This window comes from Lissotriton helveticus, chromosome 8 (genome assembly GCF_964261635.1).
Source record: "Lissotriton helveticus chromosome 8, aLisHel1.1, whole genome shotgun sequence".
Classification (NCBI taxonomy): domain Eukaryota; kingdom Metazoa; phylum Chordata; class Amphibia; order Caudata; family Salamandridae; genus Lissotriton; species Lissotriton helveticus.
In genome coordinates, this window is record NC_136069.1 from 1,114,797,453 (window position 1) to 1,114,814,865 (window position 17,413).

Here is a 17,413-nt window from a genome sequence, read left to right on the forward strand (position 1 = left end):
AGCCCGAACTGCCAAGCCATGCCTTCCATGGACCGGAAACAAGCTTCCTAGGACCGGTTTCTGGCATTTCAGCCATCTTCAGCCAGGCTTGCTTGAATCCAGTGGAAAAACGAGCAAGGGACTCACGTCTGAGCATACCCTGCCAACTTATGGCGAATAAAGCAGTACAATAGTGGGTGGTGATGGACGGAGCATCTGAACCAATCAAACAGTCACACCCAGTCAACAGATCTGGGTTTAATCCATCACCGTTCTTTAGCCCACTCTGCCACCCCAGTTCAGACATAGCCATATGCAAATCGGTCTGACCCTGTGCCTCATGGGAACAGTCCAGCCCGAACGGCCAAACCATGCCTTCCCTGGACCAGAAACAAGCTGACTAGGACCGGTTTCTGGCATTTCAGCCGTCTTCAGCCAGACTTGCTTGAATCCAGTGGCAAAGGGAGGAAGATACTCACGTCTGAGCATACCCTGCCAACTTATGGCGAACAAAGCAGTACAATAGTGGGTGGTGATGGACGGAGCGTCTGAACCAATCAAACACTCACACCCAGTCAACAGATCTGGGTTTAATCCATTACCGTTCTTTAGCCCACTTTCCCACCCCAGTTCAGACATAGCCATTTGCAAATCAGTCTGACCCTGTGCCTCATGGGAACAGTCCAGCCCGAACTGCCAAGCCATGCCTTCCATGGACCGGAAACAAGCTTCCTAGGACCGGTTTCTGGCATTTCAGTCGTCTTCAGCATGGCTTGCTTGAATCCAGTGGGAAAATGAGCAAGGGAGTCACCTCTGAGCATACCCTGCCAACTTATGGCGAACAAAGCGGTTCAAAAGGGGTTGGTGATGGACGGAGCATCTGAACGAATCAAACACTCACACCCAGTCAACAGATCTGGGTTTACTCCATCACCGTTCTTTAGCCCACTCTGCCACCCCAGTTCAGACATAGCCATATGCAAATCGGTCTGACCCTGTGCCTCATGGGAACAGTCCAGCCCGAACTGCCAAGCCATGCCTTCCCTGGACCAGAAACAAGCTTACTAGGACCGGTTGCTTGCATTTCAGCCGTCTTCAGCCAGGCTTGCTTGAATCCAGTGGCAAAGTGAGCAAGAGAGTCACCTCTGAGCATACCCTGCCAACTTATGGCGAACAAAGCGGTACAAAAGGGGTTGGTGATGGACGGAGCATCTGAACCAATCAAACACTCACACCCAGTCAACAGATCCGGGTTTAATCTATCACCGTTCTTTAGCCCAATCTGCCACCCCAGTTCAGACATAGCCATATGCAAATCGGTCTGACCCTGTGCCTCCTGGGAATAGTCCAGCCCGAACGGCCAAGCCATGCATTCCCTGGACCAGAAACAAGGTTATTAGGGCCGGTTTCTGGCATTTCAGCCGTCTTCAGCCAGGCTTTCTTAAATCCAGTGGCAAAGTGAGCAAGGGACTCACGTCTGAGCATACTCTGCCAACTTTAGGCGAACAAAGCGGTACAAAAGGGGGTGGTGATGGACGGAGCATCTGAACCAATCAAACACTCACACCCAGTCAACAGATCTGGGTTTAATCCATCACCGTTCTTTAGCCCACTCTGCCACACCAGTTCAGACATGGCCATATGCAAATCAGTCTGACCCTGTGCCTTATGGGAACAGTCCAGCCCGAACTGCCAAGCCATGCCTTCCCTGGACCGGAAACACGTTCCCCAGGACCGGTTTCTGGCATTTCAGTCGTCTTCAGACAGGCTTGCTTGAATCTAGTGGCAAAGTGAGCAAGCGACTCACGTCTGAGCATACCCTGCCAACTTATGGCGAAGAAAGCGGTACAAAAGGGGGTGGTGATGGACGGAGCATCTGAACCAATCAAACACTCACACCCAGTCAACAGATCTGGGTTTAATCCATTACCGTTCTTTAGCCCACTTTGCCACCCCAGTTCAGACATAGCTATATGCAAATCAGTCTGACCCTGTGCCTCATGGGAACAGTCCAGCCCGAACTGCCAAGCCATGCCTTCCATGGACAGGAAACAAGCTTCCTAGGACCGGTTTCTGGCATTTCAGCCATCTTCAGCCAGCCTTGCTTGAATCCAGTTGAAAACTGAGCAAGGGACTCACGTCTGAGCATACCCTGCCAACTTATGGCGAACAAAGCGGTACAAAATGGGGTGGTGATGGACGGAGCATCTGAACCAATCAAACACTCACACCCAGTCAACAGATCTGGGTTTACTCCATCACCGTGCTTTAGCCCACTCTGCCACCCCAGTTCAGACATAGCCACATGCAAATCGGTCTGACCCAGTGCCTCATGGGAACAGTCCAGCCCGAACTGCCACACCATGCCTTCCCTGGACCAGAAACAAGCTTCCTAGGACTGGTTTCTGGCATTTCAGCCGTCTTCAGCCAGGCTTGCTTGAATCCAGTGGTAAAGTGAGCAAGGGACTCACGTCTGAGCATACCCTGCCAACTTGTGGCAAACAAAGCGGTACAAAAGGCAGTGGTGATGGACAGAGCATCTGAACCAATCAAACCCTCACACCCAGTCAACAGATCTGGGTTTAATCCATCACAGTTCTTTAGCCCACTCTGCCACCCCAGTTCAGACATGGCCATATGCAAATCAGTCTGACCCTGTGCCTCATGGGAACAGTCCAGCCCAACTGCCAAGCCATGCCTTCCCTGGACCGGAAACACGCTCCCTGGGACCGGTTTCTGGCATGTCAGTCGTCTTCAGCCAGGCTTGCTTAAATCTAGTGGCAAAGTGAGCAAGGGACTCACGTCTGAGCATACCCTGCCAACTTATGGCGAACAAAGCAGTACAAAAGGGGGTGGTGATGGACGGAGCGTCTGAACCAATCAAACACTCACACCCAGTCAACAGATCTGGGTTTAATCCATTACCGTTCTTTAGCCCACTTTGCCACCCCAGTTCAGACATAGCCATATGCAAATCAGTCTGACCCTGTGCCTCATGGGAACAGTCCAGCCCGAACTGCCAAGCCATGCCTTCCATGGACCGGAAACAAGCTTCCTAGGATCGGTTTCTGGCATTTCAGCCGTCTTCAGCCAGTCTTGCTTGAACCCAGTGGAAAAATGAGCAAGGGACTCACGTCTGAGCATACCCTGCCAACTTATGGCGAACAAAGCGGTACAAAAGGGGGTGGTGATGGACGGAGCATCTGAATCAATCAAACACTCACACCCAGTCAACAGATCTGGGTTTAATCCATCACCGTTTTTTAGCCCACTTTGCCACCCCAGTTCAGACATAACCATATGCAAATCAGTCTAACCCTGTGCCTCATGGGAAAGGTCCAGCCCGAACTGCCAAGCCATGCCTTCCATGGACCGGAAACAAGCTTCCTAGGACCGGTTTCTGGCATTTCAGCCGTCTTCAGCCAGGCTTGCATGAATTCAGTGGAAAAACGAGCAAGGGACTCACGTCTGAGCATACCCTGCCAACTTATGGTGAACAAAGCGGTACAAAAGGGGTTGGTGATGGACGGAGCATCTGAACCAATCAAACACTCACACCTAGTCATCAGATCTGGGTTTAATCCATCACCGTTCTTTAGCCCACTCTGCCACCCCAGTTCAGACATAGAAATCGGTCTGACCCTGTGCCTCATGGGAACAGTCCAGCCCGAACGGCCAAACCATGCCTTCCCTGGACCAGAAACAAGCTTACTAGGACCGGTTTCTGGCATTTCAGCCATCTTCAGCCAGACTTGCTTGAATCCAGTGGCAAAGGGAGCAAGATACTCACGTCTGAGCATACCCTGCAAACTTATGGCGAACAAAGCAGTACAATAGTGGGTGGTGATGGACGGAGCGTCTGAACCAATCAAACACTCACACCCAGTCAACAGATCTGGGTTTAATCCATTACTGTTCTTTAGCCCACTTTGCCACCCCAGTTCAGATATAGCCATTTGCAAATCAGTCTGACCCTGTGCCTCATGGGAACAGTCCAGCCCAACTGCCAAGCCATGCCTTCCCTGGACCGGAAACACGCTCCCTGGGACCGGTTTCTGGCATGTCAGTCGTCTTCAGCCAGGCTTGCTTAAATCTAGTGGCAAAGTGAGCAAGGGACTCACGTCTGAGCATACCCTGCCAACTTATGGCGAACAAAGCAGTACAAAAGGGGGTGGTGATGGACGGAGCGTCTGAACCAATCAAACACTCACACCCAGTCAACAGATCTGGGTTTAATCCATTACCGTTCTTTAGCCCACTTTGCCACCCCAGTTCAGACATAGCCATATGCAAATCAGTCTGACCCTGTGCCTCATGGGAACAGTCCAGCCCGAACTGCCAAGCCATGCCTTCCATGGACCGGAAACAAGCTTCCTAGGATCGGTTTCTGGCATTTCAGCCGTCTTCAGCCAGTCTTGCTTGAACCCAGTGGAAAAATGAGCAAGGGACTCACGTCTGAGCATACCCTGCCAACTTATGGCGAACAAAGCGGTACAAAAGGGGGTGGTGATGGACGGAGCATCTGAATCAATCAAACACTCACACCCAGTCAACAGATCTGGGTTTAATCCATCACCGTTTTTTAGCCCACTTTGCCACCCCAGTTCAGACATAACCATATGCAAATCAGTCTAACCCTGTGCCTCATGGGAAAGGTCCAGCCCGAACTGCCAAGCCATGCCTTCCATGGACCGGAAACAAGCTTCCTAGGACCGGTTTCTGGCATTTCAGCCGTCTTCAGCCAGGCTTGCATGAATTCAGTGGAAAAACGAGCAAGGGACTCACGTCTGAGCATACCCTGCCAACTTATGGTGAACAAAGCGGTACAAAAGGGGTTGGTGATGGACGGAGCATCTGAACCAATCAAACACTCACACCTAGTCATCAGATCTGGGTTTAATCCATCACCGTTCTTTAGCCCACTCTGCCACCCCAGTTCAGACATAGAAATCGGTCTGACCCTGTGCCTCATGGGAACAGTCCAGCCCGAACGGCCAAACCATGCCTTCCCTGGACCAGAAACAAGCTTACTAGGACCGGTTTCTGGCATTTCAGCCATCTTCAGCCAGACTTGCTTGAATCCAGTGGCAAAGGGAGCAAGATACTCACGTCTGAGCATACCCTGCAAACTTATGGCGAACAAAGCAGTACAATAGTGGGTGGTGATGGACGGAGCGTCTGAACCAATCAAACACTCACACCCAGTCAACAGATCTGGGTTTAATCCATTACTGTTCTTTAGCCCACTTTGCCACCCCAGTTCAGATATAGCCATTTGCAAATCAGTCTGACCCTGTGCCTCATGGGAACAGTCCAGCCCGAACTGCCAAGCCATGGCTTCCCTGGACCGGAAACACGTTCCCTAGGACCGGTTTCTGGCATTTCAGTCGTCTTCAGGCAGGCTTGCTTGAATCTAGTGGCAAAGTGAGCAAGGGACTCACGTCTGAGCATACCCTGCCAACTTATGGCGAAGAAAGCGGTACAAAAGGGGGTGGTGATGGACGGAGCGTCTGAACCAATCAAACACTCACACCCAGTCAACAGATCTGGGTTTAATCCATTACCGTTCTTTAGCCCACTTTGCCACCCCAGTTCAGACATAGCTATATGCAAATCAGTCTGACCCTGTGCCTCATGGGAACAGTCCAGCCCGAACTGCCAAGCCATGCCTTCCATGGACAGGAAACAAGCTTCCTAGGACCGGTTTCTGGCATTTCAGCTGTCTTCAGCCAGCCTTGCTTGAATCCAGTGGACAACTGAGCAAGGGACTCACGTCTGAGCATACCCTGCCAACTTATGGCGAACAAAGCGGTACAAAAGGGGGTGGTGATGGACGGAGCATCTGAACCAATCAAACACTCACACCCAGTCAACAGATCTGGTTTTACTCCATCACCATTCTTTAGCCCACTCTGCCACCCCAGTTCAGACATAGCCACATGCAAATCGGTCTGACCCAGTGCCTCATGGGAACAGTCCAGCCCGAACTGCCACGCCATGCCTTCCCTGGACCGGAAACACGCTCCCTAGGACCGGTTTCTGGCATTTCAGTCGTCTTCAGCCAGGCTTGCTTAAATCTAGTGGCAAAGTGAGCAAGGGACTCACGTCTGAGCATACCTTGCCAACTTATGGCGAACAAAGCAGTACAAAAGGGGGTGGTGATGGACGGAGCGTCTGAACCAATCAAACACTCACACCCAGTCAACAGATCTGGGTTTAATCCATTACCGTTCTTTAGCCCACTTTGCCACCCCAGTTCAGACATAGCCATATGCAAATCAGTCTGACCCTGTGCCTCATGGTAACAGTCCAGCCCGAACTGCCAAGCCATGCCTTCCATGGACCAGAAACAAGCTTCCTAGGATCGGTTTCTGGCATTTCAGCCGTCTTCAGCCAGTCTTGCTTGAACCCAGTGGAAAAATGAGCAAGGGACTCACGTCTGAGCATACCCTGCCAACTTATGGCGAACAAAGCGGTACAAAAGGGGGTGGTGATGGACGAAGCATCTGAATCAATCAAACACTCACACCCAGTCAACAGATCTGGGTTTACTCCATCACCGTTCTTTAGCCCACTCTGCCATCCCAGTTCAAACATAGCCATATGCAAATCGGTCTGATCCTGTGCCTCATGGGAACAGTCCAGCCCGAACTGCCAAGCCATGCCTTCCCTGAACCGGAAACAAGCTTCCTAGGATCGGTTTCTGGCATTTCAGCCGCCTTCAGCCAGTCTTGCTTGAACCCAGTGGAAAAATGAGCAAGGGTCTCACGTCTGAGCATACCCTGCCAACTTATGTCAAACAAAGCGGTACAAAAGGGGGTGGTGAAGAATGGAGCATCTGAATCAATCAAACACTCACACCTAGTCAACAGATCTGGGTTTAATCCATCACCGTTCTTTAGCCCACTCTGCCACCCCAGTTCAGACATAGCCATATGCAAATCGGTCTGACCCTGTGCCTCATGGGAACAGTCCAGCCCGAACGGCCAAACCTTCCCTGGACCAGAAACAAGCTTACTAGGACCGGTTTCTGGCATTTCAGCAGTCTTCAGCCAGACTTGCTTGAATCCAGTGGCAAAGGGAGCAAGATACTCACGTCTGAGCATACCCTGCCAACTTATGGCGAACAAAGCAGTACAATAGTGGGTGGTGATGGACGGAGCGTCTGAACCAATCAAACACTCACACCCAGTCAACAGATCTGGGTTTAATCCATTACTGTTCTTTAGCCCACTTTGCCACCCCAGTTCAGACATAGCCATTTGCAAATCAGTCTGACCGTGTGCCTCATGGGAACAGTCCAGCCCGAACTGCCAAGCCATGCCTTCCATGGACCGGAAACAAGCTTCCTAGGACCGGTTTCTGGCATTTCAGTCGTCTTCAGCCAGGCTTGCTTGAATCCAGTGGGAAAATGAGCAAGGGAGTCACCTCTGAGCATACCCTGCCAACTTATGGCAAACAAAGCGGTACAAAAGGGGGTGGTGATGGACGGAGCATCTGAACGAATCAAACACTCACACCCAGTCAACAGATCTGAGTTTACTATAACACCGTTCTTTAGCCCATTCTGCCACCCCAGTTCAGACATAGCCATATGCAAATCGGTCTGACCCTGTGCCTCATGGGAACAGTCCAGCCCGAACTGCCAAGCCATGCCTTCCCTGGACCAGAAACAAGCTTACTAGGACCGGTCTCTTGCATTTCAGCCGTCTTCAGCCAGGCTTGCTTGAATTCAGTGGCAAAGTGAGCAAGGGACTCACGTCTGAGCATACCCTGCCAACTTGTGGCGAACAAAGCGGTACAAAAGGGGGTGGTGATGGACGGAGCATCTGAACCAATCAAACACTCACACCCAGTCAACAGATCTGGGTTTAATACATCACCGTTCTTTAGCCCACTCTGCCACACCAGTTCAGACATGGCCATATGCAAATCAGTCTGACCCTGTGCCTTATGGGAACAGTCCAGCCCGAACTGCCAAGCCATGGCTTCCCTGGACCGGAAACACGTTCCCTAGGACCGGTTTCTGGCATTTCAGTCGTCTTCAGGCAGGCTTGCTTGAATCTAGTGGCAAAGTGAGCAAGGGACTCACGTCTGAGCATACCCTGCCAACTTATGGCGAAGAAAGCGGTACAAAAGGGGGTGGTGATGGACGGAGCGTCTGAACCAATCAAACACTCACACCCAGTCAACAGATCTGGGTTTAATCCATTACCGTTCTTTAGCCCACTTTGCCACCCCAGTTCAGACATAGCTATATGCAAATCAGTCTGACCCTGTGCCTCATGGGAACAGTCCAGCCCGAACTGCCAAGCCATGCCTTCCATGGACAGGAAACAAGCTTCCTAGGACCGGTTTCTGGCATTTCAGCCGTCTTCAGCCAGCCTTGCTTGAATCCAGTGGACAACTGAGCAAGGGACTCACGTCTGAGCATACCCTGCCAACTTATGGCGAACAAAGCGGTACAAAAGGGGGTGGTGATGGACGGAGCATCAGAACCAATCAAACACTCACACCCAGTCAACAGATCTGGTTTTACTCCATCACCATTCTTTAGCCCACTCTGCCACCCCAGTTCAGACATAGCCACATGCAAATCGGTCTCACCCAGTGCCTCATGGGAACAGTCCAGCCCGAACTGCCACGCCATGCCTTCCCTGGACCGGAAACACGCTCCCTAGGACCGGTTTCTGGCATTTCAGTCGTCTTCAGCCAGGCTTGCTTAAATCTAGTGGCAAAGTGAGCAAGGGACTCACGTCTGAGCATACCTTGCCAACTTATGGCGAACAAAGCAGTACAAAAGGGGGTGGTGATGGACGGAGCGTCTGAACCAATCAAACACTCACACCCAGTCAACAGATCTGGGTTTAATCCATTACCGTTCTTTAGCCCACTTTGCCACCCCAGTTCAGACATAGCCATATGCAAATCAGTCTGACCCTGTGCCTCATGGTAACAGTCCAGCCCGAACTGCCAAGCCATGCCTTCCATGGACCAGAAACAAGCTTCCTAGGATCGGTTTCTGGCATTTCAGCCGTCTTCAGCCAGTCTTGCTTGAACCCAGTGGAAAAATGAGCAAGGGACTCACGTCTGAGCATACCCTGCCAACTTATGGCGAACAAAGCGGTACAAAAGGGGGTGGTGATGGACGAAGCATCTGAATCAATCAAACACTCACACCCAGTCAACAGATCTGGGTTTACTCCATCACCGTTCTTTAGCCCACTCTGCCATCCCAGTTCAAACATAGCCATATGCAAATCGGTCTGATCCTGTGCCTCATGGGAACAGTCCAGCCCGAACTGCCAAGCCATGCCTTCCCTGGACCGGAAACAAGCTTCCTAGGACCAGTTTCTGGCATTTCAGCCGTCTTCAGACAGGCTTGCTTGAATCCAGTGGCAAAAGGAGCAAGGGACTCACGTCTGAGCATACCCTGCCAACTTATGGTGAACAAAGCGGTACAAAAGGGGGGGGTACAAAAGTGGGTATGCTCAGACGTGAATCCCTTGCTCACTTTTCCACTGGATTCAAGCAAGCCTGGCTGAGGACGGCTTGCTGTCCACAGGGAGTGGATTGGATGCTGGGGTATACAAAATGTTGTAGAATTTCCTAAATTTATTTAGGATATCTTGCTCTTTTGAAAGGAATCTCCCATCAGATGTTTGAATGGAATCTATCAAAACACGTTCCTTCCGAGAATTAAGAAAATGTCCCAAATGTTTGCCAGATTTGTTGCGCCCACCTTAATTCCGAGCAGTGGAACGGAGAAGAAACGAAGAAGCATTATCATTAGTTATTTTTATTAAAATCAAGTTTGGCACAAGTAAGTTTCTCTAGGGAAGAGCCTGAAGAGTACGTGTAGAAAAGATGTTCAAGTCATTTAATATTGGCTAACAAGGCTTTCCCTTGATTAAGTAAATGTTTCTTTCTTAGAAACATAATCTATAATAAAACCGCGATCTGAAGCTTTAAAAGTGTCCCAAAAAAGTGAAGGAGTGGTGTCAGGAGAGGAGTTTAAAATAAAAAAATATTCTGCAAAGGAAATGAAGGAGGAGGAAGTTGAGCCTTGCAAAAGGGAATTATTAAACTGTCATCTAGACGACCTGGGATGCGAACGGAGCAAATCAAAACCAGCAACAACCAGGGCATGGTCAGAAATGCCAATGGGTTCAATTTAAGAGGAAATAAGATTCTGTAATAAGGCAAAGGAAATAAAAATATAATCTAATCGTTTCAGAGTGCCATGAGGAGGAGAGAAAAACGAGAATTCAGAACTATCAGGATCGCAGAGTCTCTGTGCGTCAATGAGATAAGTCTGAGCTATAGTATTTTGAAATTGTTTAGGGGGTTTATGTGTTGTAAAACCATTTTGGGATTGTCTATCAATAAAAGGGTCCATAACTTGGTTGCAATCACCACCCAAAATAAAAAACTAATCTTTATGTTGGATGCATTTTTTTGTGATATTAGGCCAAAAGGAAGAGTCTGGTTGAGTAGGGCCATAGACAATAAAAACAGAAAGAGAAATATTATCAATGAGCAACTTGACTAATAAGCATCTACCATCCAAATCAATTTCCTTTGGACTAACAGAAGACTTCAAACGTTTATGAACTAATATTATGACCCCATTTTACTTTGTAGTAGTAGGAGATACTAAAACTAACCCACCCATTGTGTTTCAAGTTTTAAGGATTCTGACTCTGACAAGTGGGTCTCTTGATTATAAGTAGCTAAATGAGATAATATTATCTGCCTCTTTATGGTGTTAATAAAACCTTTTACATTCCTGAAATAACTTTCAATGTAAATAAATGCATTCAAAGATAAATCACATGATCAACAATGATGCAAGAGAAAGAGAAGATAAAAGGAAAGATAAAGGTATAGAAGGAGGATGATACAAAGAGGAAAAAGAATAGGAAAAAGACATGAATATGAAATTAAAGATGAACTAGAGCATATACTGGGAAAGAAAAGAGTGGAAGGAAAGAGAAGAGGAAAAAAAGGATGGGGAGGAAAGATAGCCAGAGAGGTCTGTGTTTGTCAACAAGACAACTGAAATACGTACCGTTTAAGGGGGGATGAGGACAACAATAGCGAGTGGCGACAACAAATGTAGATGGCACAACCGACCGGGACACCAACATGACAATGGGAGAAACAATTGGCTGCAATCCAAAAGGTCTACAAAGGAATTGTCAGAGGAAAAAGGTGAGAAAAATTATCAATTACCAAACAACTTGTAAAGGAAGGGAACATTAGTAAAGCAGGCAACAAGCTTTAGCATATCAATCAAGTATTAGTAGAAGGACCCGGATTCTCCAATGATGAAGTAGAATGACATTGAATGAATGTCCTCAAGTCTGCAGGATCTTCAAAGGTGGATGTATTATTCGGAAAGGTCACCTTAAAGAGACAAGGATGAAAGAGTCCATAGCGTGCACAAAGGGCCTGTAGAGCAGGTCATCGTTCAAGAAAGTCCTTCTGCCATTTAGCTGTTGCATTAGAAACATCTTGAAAGATGAACAAGTTAGCATCCGACCATCTGAGATGTTTTTTAGACTTAGCTGCATTTAGTATTCGGATGGAGTCTGTGAGCTGCAAGAAGAGAAGGATAACTCCACAAGGTTTTGATGGAGCTAACGTCGAAGAGAGGCGAGGGCCTAATATGTGAGCACGCTGAATGTTCAAATTACTTGAAGGTGGAAGATCTAGAAACTTGGGAAAAAAGGATGTGAAGAAGACGACTGGGTCATTCCCTTGAAGGCTCTCTGGAAGACCATACAGGCAAAGATTGTTCCATCTATTTCTATTCTCAAGGTCTTCTGCTGACGTTTTAAGCAGTGAAATATCTTTTTCCAACGTCGCTATTTAAACAGCAGTATCCTAAACATCACTGACATGTTGTTCCACCAAGGAGAGTCTAGATTCCATTGATGCCCAGTTGTTATCCATCACTTGTAATCAGGCATTAGTTTCCTCACTGAATGACCATGACACACGTATCTCCTCCAAAATAGTATCTACTTATGCAGGAGTGAGAGATTTAGTAGGAGAAGGTGGATCCTGCTTGTGGCTTTTGATACCTGTAGGCATTGTCTGCGTCTTGGAGCCCATCGAAGGCTGAGATACTGAGCGAAAGGAAGAAATCTGAGCCATCTGAACTGTAGAGAGCGAACTGTTCATGGAATGGGCAGTATGTGACGAGTCAGTTGCAGAGATCTCAGCAACATTACTCTTCTTTGAGTGGAGTAAGATTTTGCTTCTGCCCATAGAAAACATTGAAAATGTTTTGAAAAACACTGAGAAGAACAAGGATGCAGGCAATGGTAAAAGTATAGCGCCTTCTCCAACCTTACAATGTCAAAAAATAGACAAGGTATGTCCAATCCATGAGAAGAGAGGATGAGTATGATGATTGTACTACAGAGATTGTAATTCTGAAGAGAATCAAGTCCTGGAACACACAAAAAATAGTGGCTGAAGCACAAGCTTAGCATTCAGGTCTTCAGAAAGTAAGAAAAATACCCTCAAAGGGCAAGAGAAAATTTCCAGACAAGGCAGAGCATGCTTTGCTCATAATATCTGGAAGTATCCATGTCAATTTATGCCTTGTAGTAGAATATAACACATTTTAACTTCTGCCCATAGAGAAACACTGGAAAAAATTATGGAAGCTCCACAATTAACATTCCCAGACTCTATTGCAAACATTAGTCAAGATAGAGTAAACAAATGAGGAGAGAGTTGGGAAGTAAGAAAAGTGTGCCACAGAAAACTCACTTCTGAGGAGAGTAGAATCTTAGAGTTCAAAATAGCAGCTACAATACATGACCAACATTCAGTTCTCCATAGGTCAGAAAAACGTTCCTTAAAAGAAACAGAAACTATGCCAAACTGTGCAGGTCACGCTCAGCCAATGCTGTCTACCTGCTTCTGATAAAATGAATCCCTTGGAAGCCGCATATTCGTGTCGGCTTTCCAACGCTGCATGGAGCTTAACTAGGCTGTGGCCATCTTGAAAGCTGCAGCGCATGCTCTAGTTTCCCTTAATTGTAATATTCACAAGTGCATTGTATACATTAATCCAGTCCACAAACCTTACAGATTATTACTAGCAAGTCTGAGTACCCCCGACCTCAGATTACTTCTTATTTAAACCATGTGCATGCTTTCTCACTCCCCTTTTAGCTGCAGGATACATTTTTTGCTTTATTTCAACAAAAATTAAACTGAGAAGAAATGTCTAATATAGACACAGACAATTGTCTCTAATCCTATTAACTTAGCGTTGATATATGAAATCATGGCGGAGTATCAATAACTGGGGTGATTTTATCACAGAGGGGTTCTGAGTGACCTCAAGTAGTCAATGAAAGTGAACGTCCTACTGAGAACAACACACTTATGAAGTACTACACAATCTTCAACTCCAAAGAAGCCCATAATCGCCCACTGTAGTGAGGGACGGGCCTTGTTGCGCACATTGCTATGTATGCATAGGCTTATTAGAAATGTAAACACCATTTTACCTTTTGCTGCTTTTTGCACATGACACTGCATATAGCTGTTGTTGTAGGTTAGGCAGCGTAAATTACTTCACATGAAAATGGCTTGTTTTCGGCATCCCTAGACTTACATCGTGACCCTAGTCTGCACAGTGAGGGCTAACACCTCCAAGGTTATCATAACAAGGTAGTTGTTGTTCGGGCTGATCGGCTCACATTTTAGACATAACATACATGCAGCTGCAGCCAACGGAAATTCTGGCGTCTTTAATATTGCACTGTAGGCCTGATTTCAGGCACTCAGAAGAATTCCATTTCCAGAGAGACAGAGAGCTTTTGCAGATCCTGATGTGATACACTCCTGCTGATCGTAGAGGTGTGGGGTCCCCCACACAAGTCTAAGAGACCTTCTATATTTTATAAAACATAGTTCCTAGCTAGGGAGGGTGATATACTAGGAGCTATAAGACCTGTTTTTACCAGCATTGTAATATGATTTCTCCTTTTGTGTTTTATGGAAATGTAACAATGCTGACCATATTCTTTCTAATCATATGTCTACTTGTGTTAGCAAAGATACTGCATCTTAGAGCACGTCGTTGAAATAAGTATTTTGACCTTTCCCATGTCTCTTTTTACTCCTGTTGTGGACTGATATGAGAATAACAAACGAAAGAGTGTTCTTGCTTCCCACCTTTCCTGAGTCTAACCTAAGTAGCATGTTCTATGTTGTCTAATCATTGGTTCCTTTGCTATAGGACGAAGAGCTAATGTGACACTGATGCTAGTGGATTAGGGTTTCTAGGTACTGAGGTGAGTTTTTTGGTCGACCCCAATTCACTGAGGTCCTGGGTCTCTGTGCACAGCTCTGTGTCTGAGCAGAATCCCTGCAACATGGCGCACCCAACTTAATGGTCTTTTTTGGAGACTCTCGAGTAGTGCTTATATCAGTCCACGACCCTCTCACTATTGTTTCTGGTTGACAGTGGTGAAGGACAAACCTACCTATAGTTAAATAGGTTTTTTCAAGCTTGATAATTTAAAACGGTTTCAATCAATCAATCAGTCATAGCATTTGTAATGCGCACTACATACCCGTGAGGGTCTCAAGGCGCTAGGGGGGGACGCTGCTACTGCTCAAAGAGCCAGGTCTTGAGGAGTCTTCTGAAGGTTAAGAGGTCTTCGGTCTGCCGTAGGCGAATGGGGAGGGTGTTCCAAGTGTTGGCGGTGAGGTGGGAGAATGATCTGCCGCCGGCGGTCACTCTTCAGATGCGGGGGACAGTGGCGAGGGCGCAGTCTGCAGAGCGGAGCTGGCGGGATGGGGAATAGAGGCTGCGTCGGCTGTTGAGGACGTATGCTGGTCCAGTGTCGTGGAGTGCCTTGTGTGCGTGGGTGAGGAACTTGAGGGTTATCCTCTTGTTATTGGGAGCCAGTGCAGGTCTCTCAGGTGGAGTGTGATGTGGCTGCGGCACGGGATGTCAAGATCAGGCATGCAGAGGCATTCTGGATGCGTTGGAGCCGTTTCAGGAGTTCGGCCGGGGCTCCTGCGTAGAGTGCGTTGCCGTAGTCCAGTCTGCTGCTGGCGAGGGCCTGGGTGACCGTTCTTCTAGTTGTGGTGGGGATCCACTCGAAGATCCTGCGAAGCATGCAGAGGGTGTTGAAGCAGGAGGAGTAGACGGCGTTGACCTGTTATGTCATGGAGAGTGTGGAGTTGAGGATGACTCCCAGGTTTCATGCGTGGTCGGTGGGTGTAGCGGGTGCTCCTTGTGCCGTCAGCCCCCAGGAGTCGTACCAGGCTGAGGGGGCGAGTTCAGCTTCAGATGGCGGTTCCTCATCCAGTCGGCGACGGCCTTCATTCCATTGTGGAGGTTGGTTTTGGCGGTGTGGGGGTTCTTGGTGATCGAGAGGATCAGCTGCATGTCGTCAGTGTAGGAGATGATGTTTAGGTCGTGCCGTCGGGCGACGTGGGCGAGCGGTGCCATGTATACATTGAACATTGTATACATTGAACCACGTTGGGCTGAGGGATGATCCTTGGGGTATGCCACATATGATCTCGGTGGCTTTGGAGTGGAACGGGGAGGCGGATGCTCTGGGTTCTTCCGGAGAGGAAGGAGGTGGTCCAGTTCAGGGCCTTCTCTTGGATTCCGGCGTCGTGGAGGTGTGCTTTTAGCTGTGTTGAAAGCGGCTGACAGCTCGAGGAGGATGAGGGCCGCGGTTTATCCGTTGTCGAGCAGGAGCCTGATGTCATCGGTGGCGGTGATGAGGGCAGTTTCGGTGCTGTGGTTGCTACGGAATCCGGACTGGGACAGGTCCAGGATGTTATTCTCTTCGAGGAAGCTGGTCAGTTGTTTGTTGACGGCCTTTTCGATGACCTTCGCCGGGAACGGAAGCAGGAAGATGGGTCGGATGTTCTTTAGATCCTTGGGGTCCGCCTTGGGTTTTTTGAGTACGGCGTTGAGATACTACCCAGTTGTGCTACATTACTTTGTATTGTCTTTTACCTCTGCTGTGTCGTTATGGGTGATGTTGAAATTCCCCAGCATAGCCGGATGGCGGTCCGCAACCATTTGCAGACTTATGCCGTTCCCTTGGAGGGCATGGCAGTTGTTTTTGTGGTGAGTGCTATCGCGGCACACCCGTTTGAGATTTTCTCCTCATGGGTTACATTTCCTGCAGTGAATGCAAATAGTAATGCTTTTCTATTCACACTCACACTGCCGTGCCTATGGAGTACACTCCATATAGGACACAGGAGATTCCGATTTCTGCTTGGCTGCACCGCTTTTGGTTTAATGGTGTCCTTCCTCACTCTTTAACGGCAGTTCGATTAGGTCCTTTGTCCATCCCAGGCGCTTCTTGGCCTATTTTGGCTGGATTTACCCCGCACCCCTGTGCCGCGTGGGTTCCCGTTGCTGAGTTGAGGCCACTTTATACCTCTGCTGTAGGGGGTATAAGGGCCTAGGTTCAAAACATATCACGCAACATCCAGGGTGAGGCACCTGGTGTTGCAGTGCATCCAGTTGGACCGGGCAGGATGAAGCTTAGTCCTGTCATGGTTAATGCAGTTATGGGCAAGCACCCCCAGGATATGAATGATATGCCGTTTTTGGCTTGCCAAGAAATTTGACCAGCTGGAGGCTGTATTTCCTAATACGACTGCTGTGAAGGAACACAGGATTCTTACTATTAGTTTGCAGAAAGACTATGGGGTCGATTACGATGGCGGACGGAAGGACAACCGCCGGCCTGGAGTAGGCGGAAAATGCCTTTTTTCCGTCCGCCTGCCGCGGGCACTCCGTCTGCCATATTAGGATGGGAAACACTGTCAAAAGTTTGTACGCGGCGGAAGAGCACGCACCGCTGCGGAAGTACACCCGACCCCACGGCGGACGTAACCAATCCAGAGACACCGCCGTACGGAATGACGTCTCCGACCGTCCTCTAAATCACGATGGCGGAAAACACACATCAAATCGCTGCGGAAAAACAACCTGCCTGAACATGGCGGATTTACCACAGCAGAGATACATCACATTGCAGAGATACCCACCACAAGCAGATCGCCGTCATGGATCCAGCGCCACACGCATTTCCGATACTCTTCGTGCTCCACCACCTGCAAGTCATGGCCCATCGCCGACGACGACGCAGGTAAGCCAATACACCAATTGCTGTTGGAAGGGGAATACCTGCCAGGGCTGTGACGTAGGGAGGGGGAGTGTCATGTTTGAGAAACTGCATGTACGATCGCACCAATATATCGACACTTCAAGTACACAACCAGGAATGACAACGACAAACCACGAGACTTGATTGACTTGCTTTATTAAACAGAATAGGAGTATAATCGTACACTACACAAGAGCATGGGCACTGGGTAGAACAGGGCAGGTACATCTGATGCAGCACATGAGGGCACA